The 13,612-nt window shown below is 39.6% G+C and overlaps 1 protein-coding gene across 1 annotated transcript in view; it reads left to right on the plus strand.

Moving 5' to 3' along the window:
* The first annotated feature begins 324 nt into the window (after window positions 1-324).
* DNAH14 (dynein axonemal heavy chain 14) overlaps window positions 325-13,612 on the plus strand; it is a 403,573-nt gene continuing 390,285 nt past the window's right edge. Inside the window, exon 1 of the mRNA XM_032289400.1 lies at window positions 325-489. The gene's annotated coding sequence lies outside the window, so the exon portion shown is untranslated. The remainder of the gene's footprint in view (window positions 490-13,612) is intronic.

A 13,612-nucleotide genomic window follows, 5' to 3' on the forward strand; every position in this document is an offset into this window, starting at 1 on the left:
TGTTCTGCAGAAGCACACATTTCTCCCATTAGGCCATACCCAGGTGGTAGAAAGGTAAGACTAGAGTCTTTAACTTGGGCACCGTATCTGATCTGTCTTTAGCGCACACTTCTGGGCCGCACACGGCACCTCCAACAACCCACCTCGCCCCCGACCCCCCCACCCCCAGCACCGTCGGTGTCACGTCGCGGGCCGCAGCGTACCCGCAGTGGAATCTCGCAGGAGCCGGGGCCTCTCTGCACCTGCCCGGCACCCAGCATCCCTTGCGCCGGGCTCGGGACCCCACCCCCATTCTGGCCTCTTCACGGGAGCTCGGGCAGGACGCTGGGTCAGGTGGTTACGGCCGGGAGGCGTCGCAGCCCGGCGTGGTAGGGCTGTGCTGCGGGGTCCTTCCCAGTCGCTCTTGCCTGGCGCTGTCTGGCGTGGGCAGGCCGCACCTTCGCCACTTCCAGGAAGAGCCACGACTGCCGTCGGACCACAGCGCGGCGGGTAAGGGCGTCGGCGCGGCGGGTAAGGGCGTCGGCGCGTCCGGTAAGGGCGTCCGCGCGTCCTCCTGCCAGCGGTCGGCGGAGCTTCGGCAGCCGGGCGAGGGGCCGCCGGTGTCGGGCTGGGGGGCTGCATGGGCAGGGAGGGCCTGGGCGCTCCCCAGTTTCCGTGGGAGCGCCTTCGAGTCCCCGCGCGGAAACCTCTCCAAGCAGAGCTGGCGCACCCACCAGGGGCCAGGCGCCGGCGACGCCGGGAGCGCCGCCCGCAGGAGCTCTCAATGCTAAGGTCTCCTTAGTTGCTCTCAGGCACGCCGCTTTCTCTTCTGTCCTGTATTTCTGAAGGGTTTTTTTTTTTTTTTTTTTTTTTCCCATTTATAAATGAATAATGAGCTCTTTGAAAAACCTTGCCATCACTTATTGTATAATATATACACTCAAAAATATATACGGATGATTATAAGTGATTTTGTACGTAGAGATAATAACTTTTCTAAGTTGAGAAATTACATTAATGACACTAATGGATATTTTACTCGCATTTGTGGGATAGACTACACTAGGAAATATATGTACATGTACAGTCATGTGCCTCCAAACAGCGGCAGTCCCATAAAATTATAACGGAACTGAAAAGTTCCTACTGCCTAGCGATGTGATTGGCAAGGCATTACTCACGTGTTTGTGGTGATGCTGTTATAAACTGTGCGCCACTCATAAAAGTGTAGCACACACAGCTATGTACAGTACATAGTACTTGATAATGATAATAGATGAGGATGCTACTTGCTTATGTATTTACTATACCATACTTTTAAATAATTATTTTAGTGTACTCCTCTTTAAGAGAATGTTACCTGTAAAACAGCCTTAGGCAGGTCCTTTAAGAGGTATTCCAGAAGAATGCATTGCTGTCATAGGAGATGACAGCTCCATGTGTGTTGTTACCCCAGAGATGTGGTGGGACAAGATGCGGAGGTGAAAGAGTAATATTGGTAATACTGATCCTGTCTAGGCCTACACTAATTTGTGTGTCTGTGTCATAGATTATAATTAAAAAGTTTAAAAAGTAAAATTTTAAAATAGAAAAATGCTTATGTTAATAGAATAAAAGTATAAAGAAAGGAAATATTTCTGTACAGCTGTACAACGTGTGTTTTAAGCTAGCTTGTAAAGTAAAAAAGTTATAAGGTTAAGATTTATTTAAAAATTTTTATTTTTTTCTAAAGTTTTTTTATTTGCACAAAATTTTGAGGTACATGAGAAATTTCGGTACATGTATCTAAAGTGTAGTGACCAAATTGGGGTACTTAGAGTGTCCATGACCTGAGTACAATATATTTTTGTTAAGTATAGTCATTTTACTCCACTATCAGACACTGGATTTATTCTTTATATTTTACTGAATCTTTGTACCCTTAAATGCACTTCTGTTCATCCTCCCCCTTCTTGCCATTCACTCTTCTCAGTCTCTATTATCTATTTTTCCACTCTCAACCTCCATATATTATTCAAATTTTTAGCTCCCACATATAAGTGAGAACATGATATTTATCTTTTTGTGCCTGGCTTATTTCACTTAATAACTTCCAGTTCCATCTATGTTACTGCAAATGACATGATTTCATTCTTTTTATGGCTGAATAGTATTCCATTTTGTATATATGTATATCACATTTTTAATCCATTCATCCATTGATGGGCACTTAGGTTAATTCCATATTTTTGCTTTTATAAATAATGCTGTAATATGTGAGTGCAGGTATTCCTTTTATATACTGATTTTTTTTTTTTTTTTTTTTTTTTTTTACTTTGGGTAGATAGCAGCAAATTGCTGAATTGAATGGTAATTCTATTTTTAGTTTTTTGAGAAATCTCCATACTGCTGTCCATAGTGGCTGTACTAGTTTACATACCCACCAACAGTGTGTGAGTTTCATTTTCTCTACATCCTCACCAGCATCTGTTATTTTTTGACTTTGCCTTTTAATTAATAGCCATTCTGACTGGGGTAGGATGGTATCTCATTCTGGTTTTTGATTTGCATTTGTCTGATCGGTGGTGTTGAGCATTTTTTTCAAATACCTATTCGCTGGCTACATGTCTTCTTTTGAGCAATGTCTATTCGTGTCCTTTGTGTACTTTTTAATGGGACTGTTTATGTTTTTCCTGTTGAGTTGTTTCAGTTCCTTGTATATTATGGATCTTAGCTCCCTGTCAAATGAATGGTTTGCAAATATTTCCTCCCATTCATCAGGTTATCTTTTGTTGATTATTTGTTTTGCTGTGCAGAAGCTGTCTAGTTTAAGTACCATTTGTCTATTTTTATTTTTATTGCTTTTGTTTTTGAGGTCTTAGTCAAACTTCTTTTTTTTTTTTTTTTTTTTTTTTTTTTTTAGTTTCAGGATTTAATATATACTTAAACCAGACAAGGGCCATTTAAGAAAGAAAAATTTAAACACAATTTGTTTCATGAATCTTACATAAAAATTATTAATAAACTTAGAAATATAATTAAATAATATAAAATAACATAAAATAACATGGCCAGATACTTATTTCTTAACAAAAGGAAAGTTTAACATTAGAAAGGATATTCACATAATTCACAGCACTTAAAGATTAAAGGGAGAAAAGTACATAGGGCTGTCTCAATATATGCAGAAAAGGTATTTCCAAACATTCAACAGCCATTAATGATCTAACAAAAAAAAATTACAACAAATTGGGAATAGAAAAAAATCTTAAAGGGTATCTATATGTAGCCAACAGGAACTTCCTGTCATGTTGGTTCATTTAAACATTGGCCACTGGTTCTTTTGCCAACATACCTCTGTTGATTCGTGTTAGTCTACAGCACCTCCTTTAGGATGCTCCCCTAGAAAATATGAGGAAGCAATATTACCCAAATCCTGGTATGCTCAAAGCTGTCTTTTTCCTTGAGTCTTGATATTGAAGGGGCGCTTTATTAGATAGAAAATCTTTGGCTCCTGCCTTCTAACTTGCTGTCTTATGGATCCTGCTCCACTCTCTACTGAAGTTAGATGTTTCTGTGGATAAATCTGATGTCAACCTCATTTTCTTTTCCTTAACTAATTTTATCTTTTTGCCTGACTACCTAAAGGATTCTTTTCAAAAATTTTTCTGGGATATGTCTTTGTGTTGATGATTCCAGATGGCTTTGCACTGATACAACGGATATCTTTTTAATAAGTAGATTTAAGGCTTTTTTATTTTAGAAAAGTTTTATTGAATTATATTTTAAAGTAATTATCCTATTCCATTGTTTTGGCTTTCTTCTTCTGAGGTTGCAGCTATGCATATGACGGCTCTCCTTTGCCTGTATTCAGTATATGTCCTTTTCTCTCTAATTCTCCTTTATCTTTTTTGCCTCTGTATAATTTATTTGCATTTTCATTTTTTGTCTTTTATGTCCCTTCCTTTACTCTCCTTTTCTTCAATTCTGTCAGTTCCCATTTTACATCCTCCAGAAGTCTACCAATAACCTCCTGTTTTCTTCTAATTTCTTTTTTTTTTTTTCCCATTTATTTATTTTATAGCATTTTAGGTTTTGGGGTACATGTGAAGAACATGCAAAATTGTTGCATAGGAACACACGTGGCAGTGTGATTTGCTGCCTTCCTCCCCATCACCTACATCTGGCATTTCTCCCCTTGCTATCTCTCCCCAGCTTCCCACCCCCCACCGTCCCTCCCCTATTTCCCCCCAACTGACCCCAGTGTGTAGTACTCCCCTCCCTGTGTCCATGTGTTCTCATTGTTCAACACCCGCCTATGAGTGAGAACATGCGGTGTTTGATCTTCTGCTCTTCTGTCAGTTTGCTGAGAATGATGGTTTCCAGGTTCATCCATGTCCCTATAAAGGACCCAAACTCATCATTTTTGTTGGCTGCATAATATTCCATGGTGTATATGTGCCACATTTTCCCTATCCAGTCTATCGTCGATGGGCATTTGGGTTGGTTCCAGGTCTTTGCTATTGTAAACAGTGCTGCAATGAACATTCGTGTGTACGTGTCCTTATAGTAGAACGATTTGTAATCCTTTGGATATATACCCAGTAATGGGATTGCTGGGTCAAATGGAATTTCTATTTCTATGTCCTTGAGGAATCGCCACACTGTCTTCCACAATGGTTGAACTAATTTACACTCCCGCCAACAGTGTAAAAGTGTTCCTATTTCTCCACATCCTCTCCAGCATCTGTTGTCTCCAGATTTTTTAATGATCGCCATTCTAACTGGCGTGAGATGGTATCTCAATGTAGTTTTGATTTGCATTTCTCTGATGACCAGTGATGATGAGTATTTTTTCATATGTTTGTTGGCCTCACGTATGTCCTCTTTTGTAAAGTGTCTGTTCATATCCTTTGCCCACTTTTGAATGGGCTTGTTAGTTTTTTTCTTGTAAATCTGTTTTAGTTCTTTGTAAATTCTGGATATCAGCCCTTTGTCGGATGGGTAAACTGCAAAAATTTTTTCCCAATCTGTTGGTTGCCGATTCACTCTAATGATTGTTTCTTTTGCTGTGCAGAAGCTGTGGAGTTTGATTAGGTCCCATTTGTCTATTTTGGCTTTTGTTGTCAATGCTTTTGGTGTTTTGGTCATGAAGTCCTTGCCTGCACCTACGTCCTGAATGGTTTTGCCTAGATTTTCTTCTAGGGTTTTTATGGTGTTAGGTCTTATGTTTAAGTCTTTAATCCATCTGGAGTTAATTTTAGTGTAAGGTGTCAGGAAGGGGTCCAGTTTCTGCTTTCTGCACATGGCTAGCCAGCTTTCCCAACACCATTTATTGAACAGGGAATCCTTTCCCCATTGCTTGTTTTTGTCTGGTTTGTCAAAGATCAGGTGGTTGTGGATATGTTGTGTTGCCTCCGAGACCTCTGTTCTGTTCCATTGGTCTATATCTCTGTTTTGGTACCAGTACCATGCTGTTTTGATTACTGTAGCCTTGTGGTATAGTTTGAAGTCCGGTAGTGTGATGCCCCCCGCTTTGTTCTTTTTGCTTAGAATTGACTTGGCTATGCGGGCTCTCTTTTGGTTCCATATGAAGTTTAAGGTGGTTTTTTCCAGTTCTGCGAAGAAGGTCATTGGTAGCTTGATGGGGATAGCATTGAATCTGTAAATTACTTTGGGCAGTATGGCCATTTTCACAATATTGATTCTTCCTAACCATGAACATGGAATGTTTCTCCATCTGTTTCTGTCCTCTCTTATTTCATTGAGCAGTGGCTTGTAGTTCTCCTTGAAGAGGTCCTTTACATTCCTTGTTTGTTGTATTCCTAGGTATTTTATTCTCTTTGTGGCAATTGTGAATGGAAGTTTGTTCTTGATTTGGCTCTCTTTAAGTTCTTTATTGGTGTATAGGAATGCATGTGATTTTTGCACATTGATTTTGTATTCTGAGACTTTGCTGAACTTGCTTATCAGTTTCAGGAGGTTTGGGGCTGAGACGATGGGGTCTTCTAGATATACAATCATGTCGTCTGCAAAGAGAGACAATTTGACTTCCTCCTTTCCTATCTGAATGCCCTTTATTTCTTTTTCTTGCCTGATTGCTCTGGCTAGAACTTCTAATACTATATTGAATAGCAGTGGTGAGAGCGGGCATCCTTGTCTGGTGCCACATTTCAAGGGGAATGCTTCCAGTTTTTGCCCATTCAGTATGATATTGGCTGTTGGTTTGTCATAAATAGCTTTTATTATTTTGAGATACGTTCCATCAATACCTAGCTTATTGAGTGTTTTTAGCATAAAGGGCTGTTGAATTTTGTCAAAGGCCTTCTCTGCGTCAATTGAGATAATCATGTGGTTTTTGTCTTTGGTTCTGTTTATGTGGTGAATTACGTTTATAGACTTGCGTATGTTGAACCAGCCTTGCATCCCCGGGATGAAGCCTACTTGATCATGGTGGATAAGCTTTTTGATGCACTGTTGCAATCGGCTTGTCAGTATTTTATTGAAGATTTTTGCATCTATGTTCATCATGGATATTGGCCTGAAGTTTTCTTTTCTTGTTGAGTCCCTGCCGGGTTTTGGAATCAGGATGATGTTGGTGTCATAAAATGATTTGGGAAGAATTCCCTCTTTTTGTATTGTTTGGAATAGTTTCAGAAGAAATGGTACCAGCTCCTCTTTGTATGTCTGGTAGAATTTGGCTGTGAACCCATCTGGACCTGGGCTTTTTTTGGGTGGTAAGCTCTTAATTGCTGCCTCAACTTCAGACCTTGTTATGGGTCTGTTCAGGGTTTCGGCTTCTTCCTGGTTTAGGCTTGGCAGGAGGCAAGTGTCCAGGAATTTATCCATTTCTTCCAGGTTTATTAGTTTGTGTGCATAGAGTTGTTTGTAATAATCTCTGATGATGGTTTGAATTTCTGTGGAATCTGTGGTGATATCCCCTTTATCGTTTTTTATTGCATCAATTTGGTTATTCTCTTTTTTCTTTTTTATTAATCTGGCTAGTGGTCTATTTTGTTGATCTTTTCAAAAAAGCAGCTCTTGGATTTATTTATTTTTTCAAGGGTTTTTTGTGTCTCTATCTCCTTCAGTTCTGCTCTGATCTTAGCTATTTCTTGTCTTCTGCTAGACTTTGAGTTTTTTTGATCTTGCTCCTCTAGCTCTTTCAGTTTTGACGATAGGGTGTCAATTTTTGATCTCTCCTTGCTTCTCATGTAGGCACTTATTGCTATATATTTTCCTCTAGAGACTGCTTTAAATGTGTCCCAGAGATTCTGGTATGTTGTGTCTTCATTCTCGTTGGTTTTGAAGAACATCTTTATTTCTGCCTTCATTTCATTGTTTATCCAGTCAACATTCAAGAGCAAGTTGTTCAGTTTCCATGAAGCTGTGTGGTTCTGAGTTAGTTTTTGAATTCTGAGTTCTAACTTGATTGCACTGTGGTCTGAGAGACTGTTTGTTACGATTTCCGTTCGTTTGCATTTGCTGAGGAGTGATTTACTCCCAATTATGTGGTCAATTTTAGAGTAGGTGTGATGTGGTGCTGAGAAGAATGTATACTCTGTGGATTTGGGGTGGAGAGTTCTGTAAATGTCTATTAGGTTTGCTTGTTCCAGGTCTGAGTTCAAGTCCTGGATATCCTTGTTAATTTTCTGTCTGGTTGATCTGTCTAATGTTGACAATGGGGTGTTAAAGTCTCCCACTATTATTGTGTGGGAGTCTAAGTCTCTTTGTAGGTCATTAAGAACTTGCCTTATATATCTGGGTGCTCCTGTATTGGGTGCATATATATTTAGGATCGTTAGCTCTTCTTGTTGCATTGATCCTTTTACCATTATGTAATGTCCCTCTTTGTCTCTTATGATCTTTGTTGCTTTAAAGTCTAATTTATCAGAGATGAGAATTGCAACTCCTGCTTTTTTTTGCCTCCATTTGCTTGGTAAATCTTCCTCCATCCTTTTATTTTGAGCCTTTGTGTATCCTTGCATGTGAGATGGGTTTCCTGGATACAGCACACCGATGGGTTTTGTATTTTTATCCAATTTGCCAGTCTGTGTCTTTTGATTGGGGCATTTAGTCCATTTACATTTAGGGTTAATATTGTTATGTGTGAATTTGATACTGCCATTTTGGTGCTAGCTGGCTGTTTTGCCCTTTAGTTGAGCTGGTACTTGTTGTTCCTTTATATGTGTAGAGCCTCTTTCAGGAGCTCTTGTAGAGCTGGCCTGGTGGTGACGAAATCTCTGAGTACTTGCATGTTCCCAAAGGATTTTATTTTTCCTTCACTTATGAAGCTTAGTTTGGCTGGATAGGAGATTCTGGGTTGAAAGTTCTTTTCTTTAAGGATGTTGAATATTGGCCCCCATTCTCTTCTGGCTTGTAGGGTTTCTGCTGAGAGATCTGCTGTGAGTCTGATGGGCTTCCCTTTATGGGTAACCCGACCTTTCTCTCTGGCTGCCCTTAGTATTTTCTCCTTCATTTCAACCCTGGTGAATCTGACGATTATGTGCCTTGGGGTTGCTCTTCTTGACGAATATCTTTGTGGTGTTCTCTGTATTTCCTGGACTTGAATGTTTGCCTGCCTTGCTAGGTTGGGGAAGTTTTCCTGGATAATATCCTGAAGAGTATTTTCCAGCTTGGATTCATTCTCTTCGTCGCATTCGGGTACGCCTATCAAACGTAGATTAGGTCTTTTCACATAGTCCCACATTTCTTGGAGACTTTGTTCATTCCTTTTTACCCTTTATTCTCCAGTCTTGCCTTCCCGTTTTATTTCATTGAGTTGATCTTCGACCTCTGATATCCTTTCTTCTTCTTGGTCAATTCGGCTGTTGATACTTGTGCATGCTTCACGAAGTTCTCGTGTTGCGTTTTTCAGCTCCATCAATTCACTTATATTCCTTTCTATTTTGTCCATTCTTGTTAGCATTTCGTCAAATCTTTTTTCAATTTTCTTTGCATTTGGTTAGAACATGTTCTTTAAGTTCACAGAAGTTTCTTACTACCCACCTTCTGAAGTCTGATTCTGTCATTTCATCACACTCTTTCTCCATCCAACCTTGTTCCCTTGCTGGTGAGGAGTTGTGATCCCTTTTAGGAGGAGAGGTGTTCTGGTTTCGGGTGTTTTCATCCTTTTTGCGCTGGTTTCTTCCCATCTTTAAGGATTTATCCACCTGTCGACTTTGTAGTTGCTGGCTTTCAGATTGGGTCTCAAATCTTTCAGATTGACGTTCTGTTTGTTGATGATGAGGTTATTTCTGTTTCTTGGTTTTCCTTCTGACAGTCTGGCCCCTCTGCTGTAGGTCTGCTGAGGTTCACTCCAGGCCCTGCTTGCCTGGGGTTCACCTGCAGCAGCTGCTGAACAGCAAGGATTGTTACCAGTTTTCTTCTTCTGCTATCTTTGTCCCAGAAGGATACCCGCCTAGTGTCAATCTGATATCTCTTTTATGAGGTGTCTTTTTGGATATATAGGGGTCAGGGAGCTGCTTGAGGAGACGGTCTCTTCTTTATAGGAGCTCAAATGGTGAACTGCGAGCTCTGTTGTTGTTCATTCAGAGCTGCTGGGCAGGTACTTTTAGGTCTGCTGCAGCAGAACTCATAAACTGCTTTTTGTTCCCAGGTGCTGTGTCCCAGGGATTTAGGGCTTTATTTATGAGTTTCCGTTATGCTGCCGCCGCCTTTTTTTTTTTTTTCCTTCAGACCTGCCCAGCCCAGCAAGAAGGCAGCCTAGTCACTGTCGGCCTATAGCAGCTTTGCTGAGCTGCTGTGGGCTCCGCCCCGACGAGTGAACTTCCCTGCAGTCCTGTTTATATGGGTGTAGTTAGAACTGCTTTGGCGATGGTGGCCCGCCTCTGTTGGGGCGGAGTCTCTGCTGTGGCGGGTTGCCTTGGCAAGGGCGGGCTGCCTCAGCAATGGCGGGTTGCCTTGGCAACGGCGGGCTGCCTCGGTAATGGCGGACGCCCCTCCCCCACAGAGCTGGAACGTCCTGGGTTCAGCTGTGCTTGCTGTGAAACTCTCAATCCAGAGTTTCTGGTTGCTGTTCTTTTGTGGGGGTGGGGCCAACTGAGCCTGATCGCCTGGCTCCCTGCCTCAGAGCCTTTTTTAAGTTGGTGTTCCAGTCGCCTGTTGAAGAGGCGCCGGGGTCTGTTTGTTTTCCCCTGTGGCCACTCACTGCACTGGCTTAAACAGCGGCACTGAGGTTTGTGGCGCTTTTTTTTTTTTTTTTTTGCCCTGGAATCTACTGTCCTGGTTCTCTGCTCAGTCCCCTTTTTGAACTGGCGAATGGGCGACTTCCCGTAGCTCCAATCGCCAGCCAAGAGGGCCCCCGGACCGGTGTATTTTGTACGGAGAACCGCGGCTCCGGGGCACTGACAAAGCAGCGGCGCGGGGCAAAGCAGCGGCGCTGGCCGGCACAGCCGTGCTGGCCGAAACAGCCGCGCTGGCGACCGTGGAGCACCTCTTCCCGGGAATTTCCTAGTCTGTGGGCAATAAAAACACGGCGTCCACTCACCCTCTGCGCTTTCACTGGGAGCTGCGATCCTGAGCTGTTCCTAAACGGCCATCTTGGATCGTTCCCCCCTCTTAGTCACAAATTCTTTGCCTAAACCAATGTCCTGGAGAGTTTTCCCTAGTTTTGGATATTACATTTACGTCTTTAATCTATTTAAGAGATGATTTTTGTATATAGTGAGAGATAGTGGTCCAATTTTATTTTTCTGCATGTGGCTGTCCAGTTTTCCAGGCATCATTTTTTGAAAAGGGTGTGCTTCCTTCATTGCAGGTTCTTGTCAACTTTGTTACAAGTCACTTGGCTATAAATATGTGGCTTTAATTCTTGATTGTTTATTTGGTACAACTGGTCTGCATGTCTATTTTTATATTAATGCCATGCAGTTTAGGTTACTATAGTTTTGTAATGTATTTTGAAGTCAGGTAATATGATGCCTCCAGCTTTGTCCTTTTTGTTCAGGATTTCTTTGACTATTCAGGCTCTTATTCATTATTGCATATGTATTTTGGGGATTTTTTTTTCTAATTCTGTAAAGAATGATATTGGTATTTTGATAGGAATTGCTTTGAATCTGTAAATTGCTTTTGGCAATACAGTCATTTAAATGATATTAATACTTCTATTCATGAGCATGGGATGTTTTTTCATTAGTTTGTATCATATTTCTTTCATTAGTGTTTTATAGTCTTCTATATAGAGATCTTTTACCTCCTTGGTTAAATTTATTTTTAGGCATTTTACTTTTGTAGTTATTGTAAATTAGATTGCCTTCTTGATTTATTTCTTGGCTACACTATTTCATTATTAGTGTATAGAAATGCTACTGATTTTTATACATTGATTGTATCCTGTAACTTTACTGAATTCATCTATAAAATCTATAAAATCTAAGAGTTGTTTGGTGGAGTTTTAGGGTATTTCTAGATGTAAAATCATATGATCAGCAGAGAGGGACCATTTTCTTTTTTTCCAATTTGGATGCCGTTTATTTCTTGCTCTGGTCTGAATGTTTTGGCTAGGACTTCCAGTATGGGGCTGAATAAGAGTGGTAAAAGGGACATCCTTATCTTTTTCCAGTTGTTATAGGAAAGGCTTTCAATTTTAAGCCATTCAGTATATTAGCTGTGGGTTTGTTCTATGTGGCCTTTGTTACTTTGAGGTATGTTTCTTTTATGGTTGGTTTGTTGAGAGTTTTTATCATGAAGCAATGATGAATTTTGTCAAATGCTTGTTCTGCATTTATTGAGGTGATCAAATGGCTTTTGTCCTTGATTCTGTTGGTGTGATGTATCATGTTTATTGATTTGTATATATTGAACCACCCCTGCACTTCTAGTATAAATCCCACTTGATCATGGTGTATTATCTTTTTGAAGTGCTGTTGGATTAGGTTTCTAGTATTTTGCTGAGGATTTTTGCATCCATGTTCAGGGATATTGACCTGTAGTTTTTTTTTTTGTTGTTCTTGTGTATCACAGATACCACTAACATTGTTTATAGCCAGAGAAATAATGCAGAGAATACACTAATACACACATGCAGACTCAGAGCCAAAGTATTGTACCAGCCAGTACCATAGATACATCAGGAAAAAGTTATTCCCTATGAAAGTAAATTCAAAAATAGGAAAAATGACTGTTATACCAGATGCACAGATATCAGCATAAAAACATAAAAAACATGAAAAAGCAAGGAAATATGACACCTCCCAAGGAACACAGTAATCTTCCATCAATAGACCTTAATCCAAAAAAAAAAATTCAAAATCTTAGATATAGAATTCAAAATATTGATTTTAAAGAATCTTAGTGACATACAAGAGGATTGTTAAAAAATACAAATAAATCACAATAGTGATTTAGAACATGAATGAGAAATTTCCTAAAGAGATAAGATATTTTTGAAAAGAACCAAATAAAAATTCTGGAACTGAAGAATCCATTGAAGGAAATACAAAATACATTGAAAGGTTCAACAATTGACTAAATTAGGTAGAAAAAATAATCTCAGAACTTAAAGATAATTTGTTTAAAATAATTCAGTCAGAAAAAAATAAAGTGTAAAAAAGAATAAGCAAAGCCTTCATGACATTTGGAACAACATAAAGTGACAAAAGTTATAAATTATCAGTATCCCCAAAGGCAAAGAGAGAAAGGATTAGAGAACCTGTTTTACAAAATACTAGATAAAAATTTCCCAAGTCTAGGAAGAGATTTAGACATTCAGATACTATAGGCTCATTGATCCTCAGGCAGAAACAATATGGCTATGGCACATTATAATCAGACCATCTGAAGTCAAAGAGAGAACCTTAAAAACACCAGGAGAAAAGAGACTTGTCACCTGTAAAGGAAACTCCATTAGACTATTATAGATTTCTCTGCAGAAAACTTACAGGCTAGAAAAGAATAAATGATATATTCAAAGTGCTAAAAGAAAAAAATACCAACCAAGAATATGATATCCAGCCAAATTATCATTCATAATTGAAGGAGAAATGAAGTAATTCCTAGACAAATGCTGAGGGAATTCATGATCACAAAATTGGTCCCCTAAGAAGTGCTCAAGGGAGTCTTAAGCCTGGTAGCAAAAGGATAACATTTATCATCATGAACACACATGAAAATATAAAACTCAGGGATAAAGCAATCACACAAAGGAGAAAGGAAAAGGACTCGAATGATATCACTACGGAAATCCACCAAATCACAACAATGACAACAAAAGAGATAAATGAAGAAAGAATATGTAAAACAACTGAAAAACAAATTCACAGTATGACAGGAACAAAGCCTTACACATCAATAATAACCTTCAACATAAATGGATTAAATTCTTCACTTAAAAGGTATAGAATAGCTGAATGGATTTTAAAAAGATCCAGCTATATGCTGCCTACACGAAATTTACTGTATCAGTAACAACGCATATAGATTGAAAGTAAAGGGATGATAAAAGATATTCCACACAAATGGAAACCAAAAGCAAGTAGGAGTAGCCATATGTAGATAAAACAGACTTTAAGTCAAGAATAGTAAAAGAGACAAAGTCAGTATATAATGATAAAGGAGTTAATCCGGCTGGAAGATATAACAGTTCTCAATATATGCAACCAACACTGGATGACCCATATTCATAAAGTAC

The sequence above is a fragment of the Sapajus apella genome, unplaced genomic scaffold, assembly GCF_009761245.1.
Source record: "Sapajus apella isolate SASKATOON/1434 unplaced genomic scaffold, GSC_monkey_1.0 scaffold22, whole genome shotgun sequence".
NCBI classification, from domain to species: domain Eukaryota; kingdom Metazoa; phylum Chordata; class Mammalia; order Primates; family Cebidae; genus Sapajus; species Sapajus apella.